The following is a 21,761-nucleotide window of genomic DNA, read 5'->3' as shown; positions in this document are numbered from 1 at the left end:
CTCTTCCAATTAATTGAGACTCTTGTGTTAAAAAAAAAAAAGCTTATAAAAATACCCATTTTACTGTCCATTCTGCATTCCACTGTCCATTCGCTGTGAAAGAAATAAAGCAACTCCTTTGGTATTTATTGTTCGGATGCTCGTGAACCATGCGTTACAGGAAAGCCTTCTGGATTTCTAAGACATTGTTTAACACTGTGGTGATGACATGCAAGAAATCATGGGTCAGAGCCGTCACACACACCTCTCACAAGATGGGTCCTTTTGATCTAGCTCAAGATAATGGATATTACCTAAGCATACATCTTTTCAAATGTGCACTTTCTGTTATAAATAATGCTTCAAGAAAACATGAATAAATTCCTCCTATCCTTGGACACCTGCTCCCAACCCATGTCTCTGCTACTGCAGCCAAAGCTTCATAGTTATGAACATGAGGAGTATGCTAGGCTGCTCTAATTATTTTCACGTGGGATGAGCAGAAGCTACAGGGTTTTTTATGTATTCATTTCAGTGTGTTATTAGCTGAGCAGTAATTTCTTTCTGCATATATTCCATTAGCTTCCACCTTTTAAAAATTATGGTAGCTTGTACATTTAACATCATCAGGAGCGTCTCCCGTGGTGACCACTGACCCTTGAGAGTACTGCACTGAGGCGGAAAGTGAGGGCGTCTGCAGGTGTTTGCTCCGTGTCTCTCAGTCAGAGGAATCAGTGCCAATGACTAACGCCCAGTCACACCCAGCCGTTGAGACCAACTGTCTCATTTAGCTTATTATCAACCATCCCCCTTTATCCATTTATGTGTCGATGTATGTATGTTCCACATTTGCATTTAAATACTCTACTTCGTAATGGAACCTGAGACTGCTCGTATCATGGGGCTGATGTAACTCTACAGTTGCACTACACAGTTAAACCTCAAAGCCCAGAATACGCTGAGGAGTCTTCATAAAGTCCACAAATACGAGTTTTCCTTACCAGAATAGCAGTCATTATTCCCGGTATGTCTGCTATGGTTTAGCCACCAACAGGCCATTTCCTGCTAATGGAAGCCTCTTCTGCTTGGGCTTCTGGTCGCCTTCATATTTTCTCTTCCATGACTTTATTGCAAATAACAATGAAAAAGACCTATAACACATGACCGTTAGTTCATTGGTTCCCTCCGGGTGCCATGCTGGATGTTCACTTTTCATCTGAAGGAGACGAGAGAGCTCACGCGTACTGAATCCCAACAGTGAGCCAACACCATGTTGAGAGCTTGATATGTGTTATTTCGTCTTAAAGAAGAAAGGGAAAGAAACTCCATGAAGCAGGTGACCTATCAGAAAACTAAGTCTCAGACCATGAAGCTACCAGGAAGGAACCAGTATTCTAATCCAGATACATTGATTTCAAAACAGTAACAGGTTCACATCCAGAGAAGTATCAATTTCACTTTACAGCTGAGGTCCCTAAGGCTTAGAGCAGAGCTGAGAGGTAGAGCCAGGATTCAGCCCTGATGTATGTCAGACATGATGCCAGCACACGTGCTCATTAGAGATGCGCTAGCTGCCGTCTCTCTCTGCCACTTCCCTCTTTGAGTTTGTACTGGCTCGCACGTGCACCTATAAATGCCAGCTCCAGAGTTTTATCATCTTTCCCATTTTTACCTGATTGGCAGATTTTTTTTTTATATGCCACTTATTAGAGTTGCCAACAATTAAGGAAAGTGCTGAAAACAGCTGGGAATATAATTAGAATTGCTGTCTTTTTGCTTGTAAAAGTTGAACAAGTAAAATGATGCCAGACTTCAATGTACTTTTTTTTTTATTAACATATAATGTATTATTTGCTTCAGGGGTACAGGTGAACCATCAGGCTTACACAATTCACAGCACTCACCATAGCACATAACCTCCTCAATGCCCATCACTCAGACACCCCATCCTTCACCTCCCCCCCTCCAGCAACCCTCAGTTTGTTTCCTGAGATTAAGAGTCTCTTATGATTTGTCTCCCTCCCTGGTCCCATCTTGTTTCATTTTTCCCTCCCTTCCTCACACGACCCCCTGCCCTGCCTCTCGAATTCCTCATATCAGCGAGATCATATGATAATTGTCTTTCTCTGAGTGACTTATTTTGCTTAGCATAACACCCTGTAGTTTCATCCATGTTGTTGCAAATGGCAAAATTTCAGTTTTTTGATGACTGCATAGTATTCATTGTATATATACACCACATCTTCTTTATCCATTCATTTGTTGCTGGACATCTAGGTTCCTTCCATAGTTTGGCTATTGTGGACATTACTGCTATAAACATTCGGGTGCACATGCCCCTTTGGATCTGTACTTTTGTATTTTTGGGGTAGATACCCAGTAGTGAGATTGCTGGGTCCTAAGGTAGCTCTTCAGTGCACTTTTGAATAGTTGTTTAAATTCGCTTAGGCACATTTCGTGTCTCAGCAGAGATTGATATTTCTATCCTATGCACTAGGAAAAAAAAAGTAAAAACCAAATGGAAAAGCTCAATTGCCCATTGGTCTAATTCTTCTAGCAGCTGGTTGACATCTCTGTTGTTTTCTTCTTTTTAGATCTTTGCTGTCTGTGTTATTAGCCTTTTCATCTACACATGTTCCTTTTATAAGCCAACTTGAATTTTTTTGTTTTGCACAAGAAATATAGCACACACATTTTTTTAAAAGTAGGAGTTTTGCATAGAAGAAAGAAAGGAAGTAAAGAAAGAAAGTATAAAGAAGAAAAGAAAGGTAGAAAGGATTTGGTAAAGCTAGGAAGGCCTGGAGCTTAGGACATCACTGGAAATAAGTCAGTTCATCAGGATTTGGCTGGCCCCTCAGAAAGGGACAGGGAAATGTGGGTGATTATATCCGTTATCCAGAGGGAGCCATGGGTGGCTGTGAGCTATTTGAAAAGTCAGGCCCTTTTATCTTTTATTAAGATAACAGTATTTTTTTATTTCCCAGCTGAAGAATGAGTTAGGATTTTCCCCTCCGTATTTGAGCTGAGAGCAAGGCTATTTGTCCTTTTGATTAAGTTTTTCCAATTGTGACATCTCAGCATGGCAGGAAATGTTCGCAGCATGAGAGCGGAGCCCGCAGAAGCTTTGCGACCGGAATGTGATCTTACCAAGGTGTGAGCGCGCCTGTCTCTGCACTATCATTTGGTTGCAAAACCATTCATAAAGATTACTGCTCTCACGGTAAATTAAAAAAAAAAATAAACTTTTTAAAATAATGGGGTCTAAGAGACTCAATGTTAACATATAATGTGATTTTTATATTTTGAAAATCCCCCTGTAAGCAAGAGATGCTCTGTGTCTAATAAAACTAAAATGCGTTTTAAATTTTGAAATTCTGTTACAATTCCAGTGATTGGTATCTCTGGAACTATCCAGAATCGCTCCCTTCCGCTGTGGTCGCGAAGACCTGGGCATCGAGACCCACCGGTGTGCCTCGTGTGTACCGCGTGGAATTCTGATTAACTCCATTTCATGGAAGGCACGCACAGGGGCTGTGATTTTGTTTTTCTAGAAATAACTGCTCTTTTAACTTAATCCAGTGTTTTCGGAGGGGATCCGCCAGACCTCACCAGCGCTTTGATCCTATGGAAGAGCCTCGGAAAGCAGGAGGGACAGATTTTCAGACTCTTGAGGGTGACTTGGCTGTTTCAGCAACCGTGACATTTTGATTTTTTTTTTCCTCTGCTGGGGACACTTTGATTTTTTTCCTCCGCTGGGGTTCATGCATGAAAACGTCTGCGGTCTGGGTAGTTGTGGGCCTCTCTGTGAGCAATGATGGACACACACTTGTTTACTTTCCTTCCGAGAGCTTCCCCGCGGAAGCCTCAGCCTTCACTCAGCGGTCTGCCGTGTTTCCCTTTGTTATCTCCTCAGGGGCCCCCTAAGACCTGCTTAGCATGTTGTTCAACAGACTTTTTTCATGGGGGTAGATGTCAGATGTCACCTGTAGTACCTTATAATGAACCCGCTTTTCTTAAAACCATTTTGAATTATTAAAAAAAGACCATTATAAACCCACTGTAGCTAATCTGGGAAACATAAGGAGGAGAATAAAAAGCATTCTTAAAAAGCACTCAGATAGCCACAGCTCAAATTCTAGCATACCTTTCCAGGCTTCTTTGAAGGAGTGAGCTCTCTTGACTTTGTTATCGGAGCTAGTCCCGCTCAGTGTCTTCCACCACCCCCCATATCGGATCATTTTCCTGGGCCTCTCATGAACCAGGATCTCATGTTCCTTCCCCCACGTCCTTGCCAGAGCCTCCTTTGCCCTTTAGAGATTGCTGTGTTCCAGAACAATGACTCTCTGATACCTTCACTCTGATCCCGACCAAGGACACCACTCCCACCTGGGTGCTAGGAAGCCTTTACCTCTTCATGGACTTCCACTTCCATCTCCCAGACTAATTTCTCACAAGGTGTTTTTGAGCTTCACAGTTAGTAGAAGGAAAATACATCACAGAGAGTAACTGTTACTCTTTCTCAGTCCAGATCTGTCTGTACGTCCTTTAGAAACTCTTTTCTGTTGCCCTCCTGACATCTGGGGACAGTGGCCAACATCCCCAACACTGAAAATCTTACAGGCATATTCAGGCCCAGAGTCTGGGCTTAATTGATTCCTAGGGTACCGTTTTCCTTCATCCCATTGTTGGCCACAGTTTCTGAATTCTCATGTCTGACCCCAGGGTTGACCTCTTCCCACGGCATCTGAGGACTGACCTCTTCTAAGGATATGTTTGAGGATTGACCTATTTCAAGGACGTGTTGACATCACACCAGCCCCGCGGACAGAGGCAGGAACTGTCCCTCCATTGCCACATGATGATCTGACTTCAGGACATCTTACGAGGTCTGGGGCACACATTCACTAGAATGTGAGCTTTGTGAGTACAAGGTCTTCGTTTTGTCTTTGCCCTGTCTCTGGCATTGATAGTCTGCCTGGCACATATTGGGCATTTAAATATCATTGAATTGAATATGTTTAACGAAGAGAATAGTAATATATTAAATAAGCTGTCTTTATCTTTTATCTTTCATATCTCGATGTTCATGGTTCACGCTCTAGTTGGAGGTTTACCTCGAAGAGAGAAGCCGTAGGTTCCCTTGACCCTCTGTGACAAGCTGTTAGTTATAGAGTAGAAAGTGAAACTTCCCAGGGTTATCAATCCATAGTTTTCAAGTAATCTATTTTTCTCTAAAGTCAAGGATAGATGTTGTCCCACCGCTGCTCTAAGGTTCTGAAACAGCCTAAGGAGATTGCTCTTATCCCGTGCGGAAAAATGCGTTTTATGAGCAAATAGTTGCTCCTATTAGAAACAAAACATGATTTATTGGTTGAAATATTATAGCACAATGAAAAACCCAAACAAAGGCATAGCAAGGATAATAGAGCCTCATAAAAATCACAAAAAGACAAACTTATCATTTGAACATTTATCTGTAGACTGGAATGATTTCTATTATGTGAAATAAGTGCTTTAGGTTATGCTTGATTTTTTTTTTTCCCCTGAGAATTTTTCAATAAATGAAAAGCCATTGGAAAGCATCCGGATCCCTGCAGATATCCTATCTTTTCTAACGTGATTCAAGGTTGGACCTCTTGCTTCTAGCTTAGAAAAGTAGCTGTTGTCAACATTTCTTTCCCTATAGTGTAGGGAGAGAAAGTAGGTCAGCTTTTCTGGCAGGACACATCTGTGTTGGCCAATAGCAGAAGATAAGATGAAGGTGTTGGGTGGTTGGGTGTGTGAAGCCCTGAATAGCTCTTCTGAGATCTGTCTGCTCAATCTGGTAAGCAATGATCAGTCATCAAGGAAGGATAATGTCTTGTCCCTCTACAAATAGGTACATTTCTATTGCCTTGCCTTTGTATAAATGTGAACCCTAAATTTTATTAATGTTTTCCAGCTCCCCAGTGGGTCCCCAAATCTGATAAAAGCCCTAACTTACTAACATATGGGCAATGGTAGCCTGGTAAGCTTTTGGTCACTGATGCAACACCATAAATAGAAAGAAATTATCGACAGTGTAAAAGACTTTTTCATCCCGTGCCTTACCTTACCTTTAACCACACCCCAACTGTTCGATCCCAGCCTTTACAAAGAAATTAGAGCAAAGAGTTGAATATGAGTGTCTGGCAGCTGGGGGCCCCCTCCTCCTTGGCATTGCTGGGAAGGAGGAACTCATGCAGCTCCTTCTCCTGCCTATGCCCATGGTCCACCACCTGCCTGCAGATTTTGTTCAAAGTTCACGCATATTACCTATTCCTTCACTGAAGCAAATCCTGGGGATAGAGCTTGCAGGGGCCACCATTAACAGCAATGTCCACAACAGCCAAACTATGGAAAGAGCCTAGATGTCCATCCACAGATGAATGGATAAAGAAGATGTGATATATATATATGTGTGTGTGTGTGTGTGTGTGTGTGTGTGTGTGAATATAGACAGATATAAAATGGAATATATATATAGGATATATATATATATATGTATATATATATATAAAATGGAATACACACACACACACACACACACGTATATATATAAATGGAATACTATGTAGCCACCAAAAGAAATGAAATCTTGCCATTTCCAACAATGTGGATGGAACTAGAGGGTATTATGCTAAGCAAAATAAGTCAGTCAGATAAAGACAATTATCATATGATCTCACTGATATGAGGAATTTGAGAGGTAGGACTGGGGGTTGTGGTGGGTAGGGAAGGAAAAAATGAAACAAGATGGGACCGGGGAAGGAATCAAACCATAAGACACTCTTAATCTCAGGAAACAAACTGAGGGTTGCTGGGGTGAGAGGGATAGGAATAAGGTGGCTGGTGGTGGACATCGGGGAGGGTATTGCTATGGTGAGTGCTGTGTATTGTGTAAGACTGATGATTCACAGACCTGTACCCCTGAGGCAAGTAATACATTATAGGTGAATTAAAAAAATAATTAATTAAAAGTTAAATAAGGCTATGTGGTTGGGAATACCTCTGTAACTAGTAATGGAGACATTTGAGCAAACAACCCATTTTAGGCACACCATCTCACAGGAAAAGGTACAACCAAATTGATACAAATTGATAGGGATGCAGACCGTTGAAACACAAAGAATGGGGTGAAGTGTAGTGATGTCTTAGATTATACCATACACACGATGCAAAAATTTCCCATCATTTTACACAAGACCTCTGTGGAATCCTGTATTCTGTGAGTAATGAGGACCATGGAAGCCCAGGCCTCTCCCTGGGATGTGATGCTCTAATAAAACAGTAACCAGAGGGGCACCTGGGTGGCTCAGTGGGTTAAGCTGCTGCCTTCGGCTTGGGTCATGATTTCAGGGTCCTGGGATCGAGTCCTGCATTGGGCTCTCTGCTCAGCGGGGAGCCTGCCTCCCTTCCTATCTCTGTGCCTGCCTCTCTGCCTACTTGTGATGTCTTTCCCTCTGTCAAATAAATAAATAAAATCTTAAAAAAAACACAAAAACCTAAAAACAGTAACCAGAGGCAGCAGGCTTGTGGATAGGATCGTTTAATAGGATCCATTTAATCATTACGTACACACGAAATGTGCTTGCCCCTACCTTGGAGGTGCCGCCATGATCAGTACACCCGTACTGCCCCTTGCACAGGCAAGACAGACATCTGAGGGATCATTATACTGACAGCAAAACAGTCCGCCACTTCAACTCACAGATGCTCCAGTTTTTTCAAAGTTTGTCCTTCCGCTACTCCACTGACAGGGTCTAATCACCGGTCAATCTCAATGTGTTCCTGTCTCTACCTGACACTGTGCACATGTTCTGGAAAAGTTACTCAATGCTGTAGATTACTGCCACAGTTTCCAACTCCACTCAGGCCTTCAGGTCTCCTGGCAGTCGTGTTTTCCTACTCATAGCTCCTACTCAGTGGGAGTGAGTCATTCTCTGTCATCCTTAGCAGCATCCTCAGGAGACTGTAACTTCTTAGAGAAAATATAAATCAGAGAGGAAATCTGCCAGCTTTCTGACTCTTTGTGCCTCACAAAAAACATGCCGGTGTCTACACTCCACATTCTCGCCTCCTTTCCCGTTTGGGTTTAGGCTTGTGCTTATTATCCCGACCTCTCATACCACCTCAGGGTTCTTGTCCCATCCTTCCTGTTCTCTTGTCTATCCTGACCACCCCCTTCTTCCATCACAAAACACTCCTGTATTGATAAGTGTCCATCCTAGGCATTCTACTCTCTCTTAGTTTTACAAACTGCATTGTGCTTTCGGTCTCTAATCACTCTCTCTTTAATTCCTCTCAATTCACTGGAATCTTGCTTATGTCCTCCACTTGTAATCTGAAACTTTATTCAGTATAGCTGGTGATACTCTTTTTGTTGCTAAATTCAGTGATCATTTCTCAGCCCTTAATCTGACCTCCTTCCTGTAGCATTTTTCACTAGTTCTTATCTTCTATTACTTCATCCTCTGGTTTGCACTAAAACTTTCTCACCTTCCAACTTCGTATTCTTGATAGAGTTCTCTACTTCCCTCTTCATGCTCAGGGTTTTTGAGACCCAATCATGGTCTTTCTCATTTATTGGCTCCCTTCAGGCCATGTGCTTCTTTATTTTACTCACTACTGCTGTGAATGCACATCTACAATTCCTTCTGTGTTCCTGCTCTATAGATCCAACTATCTTGTCGAGATTTTTCACTTGCATTCTTAACAGGCATTTTATTTATTCAACAAATCAAAAATTGACCTCTTCAGTTTATCCCCAAATCTGTATAGACTCTTCCTCCTCAATATCCCTCCACTGCTCTCTCTGCCCTCTTACCCTGGTGCCATGATGGTGCACATGAATGTCCTGGCAGATGCTCTCAAGATCAGGGACAATGCCAAAAAGAGAGGCCAATGCCAGGTTCTTACTAGCCTATGCTCCAAGGTCATCGTGCAGTTTCTAACTGTGATGATGAAGCGTGGTCAGCTACCTCAGTGAATTTGAAATCCACGAAGGTTGTTGTGAACCTCACCGGCAGATTAAACATGTGCGGAGCGATCAGCCCCAGATTTGAGGTACAACTCAAAGATCTAGAAAAATGGCAGAGCAGTCTGGTCCGATCTTGCTAGTTTGGGTTCGTTGGACTAACAACCTTACCTGGCATCATGGAGCATTAAGAAGCAAAGACAAAAGCACACTGGAGGGAAAATCCTAGGATTCTTTTCCTAGGGATACAATACATTTGTGCAAGTAAAATGCCTCAATGAGAAAAAAAAAAAAGATCCCTGTACCTTATTCCAACCACAGTCTCATGTCCCTGGGAACAACCACAATCATCTAACTCATAGACTTCTTTCTCCCACACCCATACATTCATTTCACTGTGTCTAAAATGACCTTTCTACAACTGCATCTGAGCACGTCTCTTTGGAGATTTCATAACTCTAATAGATCCCCCATTGCCCATAGGATAAAGTCCAAACTATTTAGCTTGAGTGTGAAACTCGTTTCCATGTAGCTGTGTTCACCGTTGAGTCTGCTCAACTCAGCTCTTCCCGCCCCACAGTGTGCCTCGCAGCCACCGGATTGCTGGCGGTTTGTTAAATGACACTATCCTCTTGATCCCAAGCATTTCCATGCGCTGTTTTCTTTGCTTGCAGCCTCCTCTTTGCTTCATAGCTCCTGTCTTTTATTTAGGATTTAAGTTATAGGTCAACTCTTTCAGAAGACTTTCCTGGCCTCCCAGGATTGGATTGGATGTCTTTGTAATGTGTTTCCAGAACACTGCACGTATACCTCATTGAAATTCTTATTACATGGTGTGGTTGAGTGCCCATTGATTTGCCTATTTTGCCTATTAAATGGACTTCACTCTTCTTAAGGAAAGGGCTGGTACCTGTCTTTGGTACTTTTCCCCAGGTGCTGAGTAAACTAGTGAATGAGCTATACATTTGGAAATTAAAGCTTTGAAATTAGATGAGCTTTCCAAAGAAGAAAGCATATAGAAAGAGTAAAGGCAAGTAGGAGCCATAGCAAAGACAGATTTCAGGAGAATTCTTCACCGTAGAGTTTGGGAGGATGATGGCAAAGAAGAGTTTGGGAGCTAGTGGGACAGACAGTGAAGTAGATGGAGTGTGGAGGGCATGAAACAGAGGGTTTCAGGGAGAGAGATTCATCAGTGGCTTGTTAAAGAGAGAAGAATGAGAGCGAGGGGAAACTGTAGCACTTTTGGAGTAGGAAGTCATTGGCAACCTTTCTGAGAGAGCAGAATTGGTAAAGCTTTAGGTTCAGAAGACAGAGCGCAGGGAGCTAATGACTTTATCCATATTGTCATCACAAGGAACACTTTAAATTTAAAGTTAGCTAGAACATGCCAGTAGGTAGCACAGCTCTTGTCAGATTCCTGGTCCGTGTCTGCTATGTTTGCGCACCTCAATTGTTTGAACAGCAGTTTTCATTCAAAGTGAGTGAAAATAATCATGAGCATAATAACAGCAAAAAAAAAAAAATTGCACTCTTTAATATAGAATTATGATTTCTGCGTAGAAGAGATGGCACTCCTCTGACTATTTACCAAGGTGCATCTCACATTTTCAATTTTAATTCCAGTGTAGGTAAACATCCAGTGTTATATTAGTTGCAGGAGTACAATATAGTGATTCAACAATTCGATACATTACTTGGTGCTCATCATGATGAGTGTACTCTTTTTTTAAAATTTATTAGGATGTAACGTATTACTTATTTCAAGGGTGTGGGTCTGTCATTCATCAGTCTTACAAAATTCACAGCACTCACCATAGCACATACCTTCCCCGATGTCCATCACCCAACCGCACCATCCCTCCCAGCCCCCAGCAACCCTCAGTTTGTTTCGTGAGATTAAGAGTCTCCTGTGGTTTCTCTCCCTCTCTGGTTTCATCTTGTTTATTTTTCCCTCCCTTCCCCTATGATTCTCTGTCTTGTTTCTCAAATTCCTCATATCAGTGAGATTGTATGATAATTGTCTTTCTCTGATTGACTTATTTCGTTTGGCATAATACCCTCTATTTCCATCTACATCATTCCAGATGGCAAGATTTCTTTTTTTGATGGAGATATATATGTGTGTGTGTGTGTGTGTGTGTATACACACAACATCTTCTTTATTCATCTGTTGATGGACATCTAGGCTCTTTCAATAGTTTGGCTATTGTGGACATTGCTGCTGTAAACATTTGGTGCACGTGCCCCTTCAGATCACTACATTTGTATCTTTAGCGTAAATACCCAGTAGTGCGATTGCTGGGACATAGGGTAGCTCTATTTTCAACCTTTTGAGGAACCTCTATACTGTTTTCCAGAGTGGCTGCACCAGCTTGCATTCCCACCAACAGTGTAGGAGGGCTCCCCTTTCTTGATGACTGTACTCTTTAATCCCCATTACTATTTCACCCATCCCCCAGCAGTATGTTCTCGATAGTTCAGAGTCTGTTTCTTGGTTTCTCTCTCTCTCTCTTTTTTCATTTTCTTTTTTTTTTTTAATTTCTTTTCAGCGTAACAGAATTCATTGTTTATGCACCACACCCAGTGCTCCATGCAATCCGTGCCCTCCATAACACCCACCACCTGGCTCCCCCAACCTCCTACCCCCCGCCCCTTCAAAACCCTCAGATTGTTTTTCAGAGTCCATAGTCTCTCATGGTTCACCTCCCCTTCCAATTTCCCTCAACTCCCTTCTCTCCATCTCCCCTTGTCCTCCATGTTATTTGTTATGCTCCAGAAATAAGTGAAACCATATGATAATTGACTCTGTCTGCTTGACTTATTTCACTCAGCATAATCTCTTCCAGTCCCGTCCATGTTGCTACAAAAGTTGGGTATTCATCCTTTCTGATGGAGGCATAATACTCCATCGTGTATATGGACCACATCTTCCTTATCCATTCGTCCGTTGAAGGGCATCTCAGTTCTTTCCACAGTTTGGCGACCGTGGCCATTGCTGCTACAAACATTGGGTACAGATGCCCCTTCTTTTCACGACATCTGTATCTTTGGGGTAAATACCCAGTAGTGCAATTGCAGGGTCATAGGGAAGCTCTATTTTTAATTTCTTGAGGAATCTCCACACTGTTCTCCAAAGTGACTGCACCAACTTGCATTCCCACCAACAGTGTAAGAGGGTTCCCCTTTCGCCACATCCTCTCCAACACTGTTGTTTCCTGTCTTGCTAATTTTGGCCATTCTAACTGGTGTAAGGTGGTATCTCAATGTGGTTTTAATTTTAATATCCCTGATGGCTAGTAATGATGAACATTTTTTCATGTGTCTGGTAGCCATTTGTATGTCTTCATTGGAGAAGTATCTGTTCATGTCTCCTGCCCATTTTTTGACATGATTATTTGTTTTGTGTGTGTTGAGTTTGAGAAGTTCTTTATAGATCCTGGATATCAACCTTTTGTCTGTACTGTCATTTGCAAATATCTTCTTTCATTCCTTGGGTTGCTCTTTGTTTTGTTGACTGTTTCCTTTGCTGTGCAGAAGCTTTTGATCTTGATGAAGTCCCAAAAGTTCATTTTCACTTTTGTTTCCTTTGCCTTTGGAGACATATCTTGAAAGAAGTTGCTGAGGCTGATATCGAAGAGGTTACTGCCTATGTTCTCCTCTAGGATTCTGATGGATTCCTGTCTCACATTGAGGTCTTTTATCCACTTTGAGTTTATCTTTGTGTATGGTGTAAGAGAATGGTCGAGTTTCATTCTTCTACATATAGCTGTCCAATTTTCCTAGCACCATTTATTAAAGAGACTGTCTTTTTCCCACTGGATATGTTTTCCTGCTTTGTCGAAGATTATTTGACCATAGAGTTGCGGGTCCATATCTGGGCTCTCTATATTTTCTTTTTCCATCACTCATTTGTTTTGTTTCTTAAATTCCACATACAAGTGAAATCATAATGTATTTGTCTTTCCCTGACGGACTTATGTCACTTAGCATTATACCCTCTAGTTCCATCCATGTTGATGTAATGGCAAGATTTCATTCTTTTTCATGGCTGAATTATACACACACACACACACCCACACACACGCACCACCTCTTCTTTATGCATTCCTGTATTGATGGACGCTTGGGTTGCTTTCAAATCTTGGCTACTGTAAATAATGCTGCTATAAACATGGGTTCATGAATTTAAATTAGTGTTTTCTTATGTGGGGATTAAACACCCAATAGTGTGATTGCTGGATTGTACGGTAGTTCTGTATTTAACTTTTTGAGGAAACCCCATACTGTTTTCCACAGTGGCTGCCCCAGTTTGCATTCCTACCCACAGTGCAAGACAGTTCAATTTTTTGCATATACTCACCAACACTTGTTTTTTTTTGTTTGTTTGTCTTTGATTTTAGCCATTCTGACTGGTGTGAGGTAGTATCTCATTAGTAACAGTAAATTTCTAAAGAGCCCACTTAGAGCTAAAATGAGCTCTTGATTTATAATAGATTCTTTTGATATAAGGCAGACAGAATGATAGTGTTCATTACTACGTCCAACCTGGTACCCACATACTGATGCTGTTGTTGTATTATCTGAAGAAAGGAGGAGGTCGCAGAGAGGATTAAAAAGGGAAACAAATATTACCATGAAGCTTTTATTTCTCTAATACTATATGTTTCCCTGCCATTACATACTTGTTAACTTAAGGTGATAACTTAAGGTTATCTTAAGGTGATAATATAAGGTGATAAGTTTTTTTTTTAAGATTTTATTTATTTATTTGAAACAGAGAGAGAGAGATCACAAGTAGGCAGAGAGGCAGGCATAGAGAGAGAGGAGAAAGCAGGCTCCCCGCTGAGCAGAGAGCCCGACGCGGGCCTCGATCCCAGGACCCTGAGATCATGACCTGAGCCGAAGGCAGAGGCTTAACCCACTGAGCCACCCAGGCGCCCAAGTATTTTTTTTTTAAGTAACTTTGTTCCATTCTTACTAAAGTTGGCTGCATTTATATGCCTTAATTTACAAATTTTTACTACTTCCACCATTTTAATCAATAAAAACTAACTTCAGATAGTTCTGTTATTATTTAAATACAAATTTCTGGAAAAAAATAAATAAAAATTTCGGGAGGCAACCATTTGTTACTCATAGCCTTTGTCTCTTCGAACTTTAATACTCAAATTCGAATTCTGAACATGCTAAAGAATTAATAGGATTAAAATGGATTCTACCATTCAACATATCTTTATTCATAACTGCACTTCACAGACCATTCCAGTCAGACATTTTTGCAATTAGACTAAATTTTTACTAACATTTTTTTTCCATGTGAATAAAATATATTTGCAATATTTAACATAGTTAAGTCTGAAGCTGAGTTGCTTTTATAATGTTTTCACATTCAGAATTTGTTGGCAATGCAGAATTGTTTCCCGTGGGCAAAATTAAGGGACTGGGCCCATGTATGTCATTGGTGGAGGGATGGGTAAGTTTGCCAGTTCCAGGAGTCTCACCTCAAATACCATTAGTCTCTTGAGTTTTTTACTTGATATTTAAAAATTGGGGTCATGGGGCATGCACCAAGTTCTATTGTAGGTCACCTGGGTGGCTCACTTGGTTAAGCATCTGCCTTCATCTCAAGTCATGATCTCCAGGTCCTCCAGCCCCACATTGGGCTCCCTGCTCAGCTGGGAGTCTGCTTCTCTCTCTGCCTCTGCCTGCCTCGCCCCACTCATGCTCTCTCTCTCAAATAAATAAATTAAAATCTTTAAAAAAAATAAAAATAAAAACATAAAAGTTGGGGTCAAAGATTTCTGGAAGAAAAATAAATTGAGGGGCACCTGGGTGGCTCAGTTGGTTAAGCGTCTGCCTTCAGCTCAGGTCATGATCTCAGGGTCCTAGGTTCCTTGCTCAGTGGGGAGTCTGCTTATCCCTCTCCCTCTGCCCACTTGGTCTCTCTCAGTCTCACTCTCTCTCTCAAATAAGTAAATAAAATAATAAAGTATAAATAAATTGAGTTTTAGCCATTTTCTACTCCAAATGTATATAAACATGTACTTGGATGTAAAATATGGACTGGTAGGTTGAAATAATTTTTGTGCTCACACTAGGTGTTAATTAAAAACAAAGAAAGTGATATTTGAAGTTGCGTGTCCTCTGTTGTTTTTGAAATTTAATACATTCTCAAGGTTTCTAAGCACTGTGATTTTTAGATACACAATAACAAATTTAAAATTCTTTCATACAAATTACATATTTTCTTCTTATTTATTCTTAGAGCAACTATTAGACGTGTGGCTTCAATCAAGACATTGACTCTTAATTTAGTCTTTTAAAAGCAATATATCAGCCTCTGAAATGCAAACTTTAATCATATCTATTATCAGAGCAAAGTGGCCATTTATTATAAATATCAAAGAAATAGGGGCTCCTGGGTGGCTCAGGGGGTTAAAGCCTCTGCCTTCGGCTCAGGTCATGATCTCAGGTCCTGGGATCGAGTCCCGCATCGGGCTCTCTGCTCAGCAGGGAGCTGCTTCCCTCTCTCTCTCTGCCTGCCTCTCTGCCTGCTTGTGATCTCTCTCTCTCTCCCTGTCAAATAAATAAATAAAATCTTTTTTAAAAAATTTAAAAAGTGTATCAAAGAAATACTCAAAAATAAATATTTTTTAAAGTTAAATTCACTTTCCCTTTATTTTCAGTACAAATGATACATTCCACATGCGGCAGGTGTAAAATGTATGGCCAGGGAAACAAAAGGAGTATAAGCAGAGAACCTATCCTTCAGGATCTTTATGAAATAATAGGAAAGACTAATACCAGAACACAATTAGTCACAAGAAAAGATACCAGACATTGGGAGCTCCTCAGAGGGAAAGCCCACTCATGGGGGAGTTAGGAAAGTCTTCATAAGGGAAGGCTCTATTTGAGTGGACCTTGGGAATTGCATAGTATTTTACCTGATGAGGGTAAGCAAGGAGGCTTTTCTAGATTAGTAAATACTAGAGTAAAAAGCACAGAGGAGAGAACCAGCCTGCTCCAGGTCATCTAGTTTAACTGCAAGAATGAGTGAACTTAATGTAAAGGAAGGGCTTGGGCAGGATGTGATCATTGTAGAGGAGGGAGGAGACTTGTCCCAAGGACATCATTAAGGAATCAGCTGGATGATGGGCAGAAGTTGGAACCTTTGAATAGATTTAAGTTGGAAAGTAACAAAATAATAGCCACATTTGTTTGTTTCTGCTATGTTACAAATACTGTGTTAAATAAATTTAACGGCATTATCTTTGATCCTTAGAACAAATACGAGGTTCGAGTTTGTTCTTTAGAAGATCAAAGGACAATATTATAGAACTTAGATTAGAAGACAGCCAAGCTAGAAGCCCTTTGGGGAGGTGACCGATGTGTCTTTCATCTCTCTTGTTCTGTTGCCTTTATTCGGAGTGCTTGAAAACAATTTAAACTCTCCCACATTATTGAATAAAATTCCATTGATTGCTGTCTGCCCTTTCTTCTAGTCCCCGTTCCCTTGTTATTGATGCCTTACATTGGTACGATATATTTGTCACAACTAATGAACCAATATTGACACATGATTAACTGTTGAAGTCTACACTTTATTCAGATTTTCTTTCCTTTTTAACTAATATCCTTCTTGTGTCTCAGAATCCCATCCAAGTTATCACCTTACATTTAGTTGTCATATCTTGGTAACCATCTCTAGACTGTGAGAGTGTCTCAAACTCTCCTGCTTTTTATGACCTTGACAGTTTTAAGTAATGGTCAGGCATTTTATAACTGTTCCTGAATTGATGTTTTGTTTTTTGTTTGTTTGTTTGTTTGTTTGTTTTGTTTTGGATGGTTGGACCAGGATTTTAGGTTTGGGGGAGGAAAACCAGAGATAAAAATGTCATTTTCATCATATCTGGCAACAATTAATCTATTTAACATCTCTATTGTTTAGCCTTTTCTAGAATGTCATATAAATGGAGTCATGCAGTCTATTACCTTTTTAGACTGGATTCTTCCAGTTAGTAATATGCATTTAAGGGTACACATAATAATGGACAGGTGCCAAAGGGACACAGAAGCCAACTGAAAGAGCTACCAATGGCCAGAGATGGAACATTTTTTGCAACAAAATAAATTAAGTAGCATTGGATTATATCTTGAAGTACAAAAAACTACATCCATATGCTGATATAAATGAATGATTGAATAAATAAATAAGGGATATAAAAAAGCTTCTCCTGCCAAGAAATTCCAAATAATTTATGTATATATTTTACCCTGAATGAGGTGAAACATGACTCCTTACTCTTTAAGTTTGGGCTACATTTACTAACTTCTTTCCAAAGAACGGTATGAAGTGGTGTGGGGGGCACTTTATAATGAGCTTTAACATCATCAGAGATAAAGTCTAGGTTCAGTGGGTTTCTTTTTACACAACAACTGGTTATGTAAAACAACAAATAATGTTGTGGGGGAAAGCTATCCTTTTTTCTATTAAATACTCTTCGTACCTTCGTTAAGATCAATTGCTGGTATGTATGTGGGTCTGTTTCTGGGCTCTGTATTCTGTTCTGGTCATCTATTTGTCTGTTCTTTCACCAGTACTGTACTATCTTTATTACTATGTAGCTTTAAAGTAAATCTTGAAGTCCTGTAGTGTGAACCTTCCAAATCTGTTGTTCTTCTTTAGTATTATGTTGGTTATCATGGGTCTTTTGCCTTTCCATATGAACTCTAGAATCATTCTTTTTTTATTATTTAAGTTCAGTTAGCTAATATGTACTACATTCTGTCGGTATCTACAAAATTGGTTGCTGGGATTTTGACTGGCATTGCAATGAATCTGAAGATTAAATTGAAACAAAGTGGCACCTTAAAAATAGTGGGCATTCCAGTCCACAAACATGAACTATGTCTCCATTTGAAAATTTTACCTGATTTCTTTTGTCAGTGTTTTCTCATTTTTGTTTTCCCACACAGACCTGTATATATTTTGTTAGGTTTGAAACTAAGGGAAAGAAAAGATGAATTGATTCTCTAAGTTAGTAGATCTGGGCTGTGCCTCTGAGCCTGTCTCTTCAGATTTTCAAGTGGAGGTTTGTCCTGCAACCTTAATTGTTAGAATGTTAGGAAAAGTTGATTTTCAGCTTGTTTAGCTTTTCCTTGTTGTAAGGATAGGAGTGATATCCCCTAAGCTCTTTATCATGTCCCAACTGAAACCAGAAGTCATTGTTCGCTTTTTAAAGCATAATTATTTTACTGCATTGTGAGTTTTGAAGATAGAAACAGAGAGATGTTATGTTTACATTTGTATCCATGGAATTAAACCAAGCAGAAAATGAATAACTGTATGTTAGATAGTAAGATGGATGGATGGATGGATGGATGGACAGATGGAAGGGGAAATGAAGACTCATGGAGTAAACTGCTAAAGCCTGGTATGAATCAGTAATAGAGAAAAATTTAAGGGAAATTAAAAGGGACTATAACTTAATCATATAAGCTAAGTGTAGGGAACAAATAAAAAATGAAGATTTAGAAAGGAAAGCATTTTCAGGAGAATTGGAGAGAATAGAAGGACATCACTCTTTCCACAAGTCTAATACCCTTCCTAGCCTAGTCTAAACCAGCCTTTCTCAAAGCTTCACTGGTAACTCTGATGTATGTTTCTTTCACTCACGCTAGGTATAGTAAAACTGTTTATTTTAGCTAAATCGATACACAGTAGAACTCAAATTAATTCAAATTAGAGCAAGACACCATTTACTCCAGCAAATGAAGAATGAAGAAATAAATCCTAATGCCAAATGGTTCACAAGTTTACAGGGATACCAGTACATTTATAACCTCCTGGTGAGAATTTAAATTGTATACATTTTTAGAAATTAAGTTTGTAGCATATGGCAGTGCTTTAAAAATATCCGTAACTTTTGACTTCATTATAATATTTCTAAAAATTTGTTCTATGAAATAATGCAGCATTCATGTGTCCATTTTTCTTCTACTTTTTAGCTGCTTGCAATATTACAGAAAATTAAAATATTACAGAAAACCAAAAAAGTAAATAAACAAATGAAAAACAACTGAAAAAAATAAGTTCCAACTCACATGGAGCTTACATGTTCATTGGAAAAGATTAATAATAAATAGATAAGTGTGTCATATGATAAGTGGTGAAGAGTGCTATGAAGAGAAGACAAAGTAGTAAAAGCATATGTAGGGAGTGAATCCTATTTTACGCTGACTGAAGGAACGAAGTGGGACATTTGGCTCTCTGGAGGAAGAGTGCGGCATTCCAGGCAGAGAAAACAGGAAACACCAAGACTCATGGCAGGCACATGCCCCATATGTTTGAGGTATAGCAAGGAGATCTGTATGCTGGAGCTGGATGTGTGAGGGTGTAGATAAGAGAAGTGGAAGACAGAGAAGTAACTGGTGGCCATATCATAGGATTTTCTAAGGCTACATCAAGGAATTCGAACTCTATTCCAAGAAATATGCAACTTATTGGAAGATATTGTTAAGAATGACATGATCTGATTTACATTTTTTATTGAAGAATAATGGACAATGCAGTATTGTATTAGTTTCGGGGGCATAACACAGTGCTTCAGGATTTATATACATTAGAAAATGCTCACAACAGTAAGTCAAGTTACCATCTGTCACCAAATACCACATGTGTTACAGTATTATTGACTGTATTCTCTATGGTGCATACTATATCTCTGTATTGTATTCATTTTATAACTGGAAGATTGAACTTCTTTTTATAATTATTTTTATTAACACATAATGTATTATTTGCCCCAAGGGAACAGGTCTGTGAATCATCAGGCTTAACATTTCACAGCACTCACCATAGCACATACCCTCCCCAAGGTCCATAACCCAGCCAACCTCTCCATACCTTCCTTTACCTCCCAGAAACCCTCAGTTTGTTTTTTGAGATTAACAATCTCTTATGGTTTGTCTCCCTCCAAATCCCATCTTGTTTCATTTTTTCCTTCCCCATCCCGCAAACCCCCTACACTGACTTACAAATTCCTCATATCAGAGAGATCATATCATATAATTGTCTTTCTCTGACTGACTTATTTCACTCAGCATAATACTCTCTAGTTCCATCCACATCGTAGCAAATGGCATGATTTCATTTCTTTGATGGCTGCATAGTATTCCATTGTGTATATTTATATATATACCGCATCTTCTTTATCCATTCATCTGTTGATGGACATCTAGGTTCTTTCCATAGTTTGGCTATTGTGGACATTGCTGCTATGAACATTCGGGTTCATGTGCCCCTTCAGATCAGTACATTTGTATCTTTACGGTAAATACCCAGTAGTGCAATTGCTGGGTCGTAAGGTAGCTCTATTTTCAACTTTTTGAGGAACCTCCATGCTGTTTTCCAGAGTGGTTGCACCAGCTTGCATTCCCACCAACAGTGTAGGAGGGTTCCCCTTTCTCCGAATCCTCGCCATCATCTGTCATTTCCTGACTTGTTAGTTTTAGCCATTCTAACTAGTATGAAGTGGTATCTCATTGTGGTTTTGATTTGTATTTCCCTGATACCCAGTGATGTGGAGCACTTTTTCATGTGTCTGTTGGCCATCTGGATGTCTTCCTTGCAGAAATGTCTGTTCTGCCCATTTCTTGATTAGATTATTTGTTCTTTGGGTGTTGAGTTTGCTAAGCTTTTTACAGATTTTGGATACTAGCCCTTTATCTGATATATTGTTTGCAAGTATCTTCTCCCATTCTGTCATTTGTCTTTTGGTTTTGTTAACCGTTTCCTTTGCTGTGCAAAAGCTCTTGATCTTGATGAGGTCCCAATAGTTCCTTTTTGCCCTTGCTTCCCTTGCCTTTGGCAATGTTCCTAGGAAGACGTTGTTGCGGCTGAGGTCGAAGAGGTTGCTGCCTGTGTTCTCCTCAAGGATTTTGATGGATTCCTTTCTTACATTGAGGTCCTTCATCCATTTTGAGTCTATTTTCTTGTGTGGTGTAAGGAAATGGTCCAATTTCATTTTTCTGCATGTGGCTGTCCAGTTTTCCCAACAGCATTTGTTGAAGAGGCTGTCTTTTTTCCATTGGATATTCTTTCTTGCTTTGTCGAAGATTAGTTGACCATAGAGTTGAAAGTCTATCTCTGGGATCTCTATTCTGTTCCATTGGTCTATGTGTCTGTTTTTGTGCCAATACCATACTGTCTTGATGATGACAGCTTCCATAGAGCTTGAAGTCTGCAATTGTGATGCCACCAACTTTGGCTTTCTTTTTCAACATTCCTTTGGCGATTCGAGGTCTTTTCTGGTTCCATATAAATTTTAGGATTATTTGTTCCATTTCTTTGAAGAAAATGGATGGTATTTAATAAAAATTGCATTAAATGTGGAGATTTCTTTAGGTAGCATAGATATTTTCACAGTATTTGTTCTTCCAATCCAGGAGCATTGAACATTTTTCCGTTTCTTTCTGTCTTCCTCAATTTCTTTCATGAGTACTTTATAGTTTCCTGAATATAGATTCTTTGCCTCTTTGGTTAGGTTTATTCCGAGGTATCTTATGGTTTGGAGTGCAATTGTAAATGGGATTGACACCTTAATTTCTCTTTCTTCTGTCTTTTTGTTGGTGTAGAGAAAAGCAACTGATTTCTGTGCATTGATTTTATATCCTGACACTTGACTGAATTCCTATGCAAGTTCTAGAAGATTCGGAGTGGAGTCTTTTGGGTTTTGTGCATATAGTATCATATCATCTGCAAAGAGTGATAGTTTGACTTCTTTGC

At 39.8% G+C, this 21,761-nt stretch overlaps 1 protein-coding gene and 1 pseudogene across 1 annotated transcript in view; both read left to right on the top strand.

Moving 5' to 3' along the window:
• Window positions 1–21,761, top strand: part of LOC111150746 (regulator of G protein signaling 7) — a 511,256-nt gene that overhangs the window by 359,054 nt on the left and 130,441 nt on the right. The window lies entirely within an intron of this gene.
• Window positions 8,837–9,217, top strand: LOC111150616 (annotated as a pseudogene).

This window comes from Enhydra lutris, unplaced genomic scaffold, assembly GCF_002288905.1.
Source record: "Enhydra lutris kenyoni isolate GAN:26980312 unplaced genomic scaffold, ASM228890v2 scaffoldscaffold24, whole genome shotgun sequence".
NCBI classification, from domain to species: Eukaryota; Metazoa; Chordata; class Mammalia; order Carnivora; family Mustelidae; genus Enhydra; species Enhydra lutris.
Note: the sequence above shows the minus strand (reverse complement) of the source record. Positions and strands in the feature narration are given on the sequence as shown.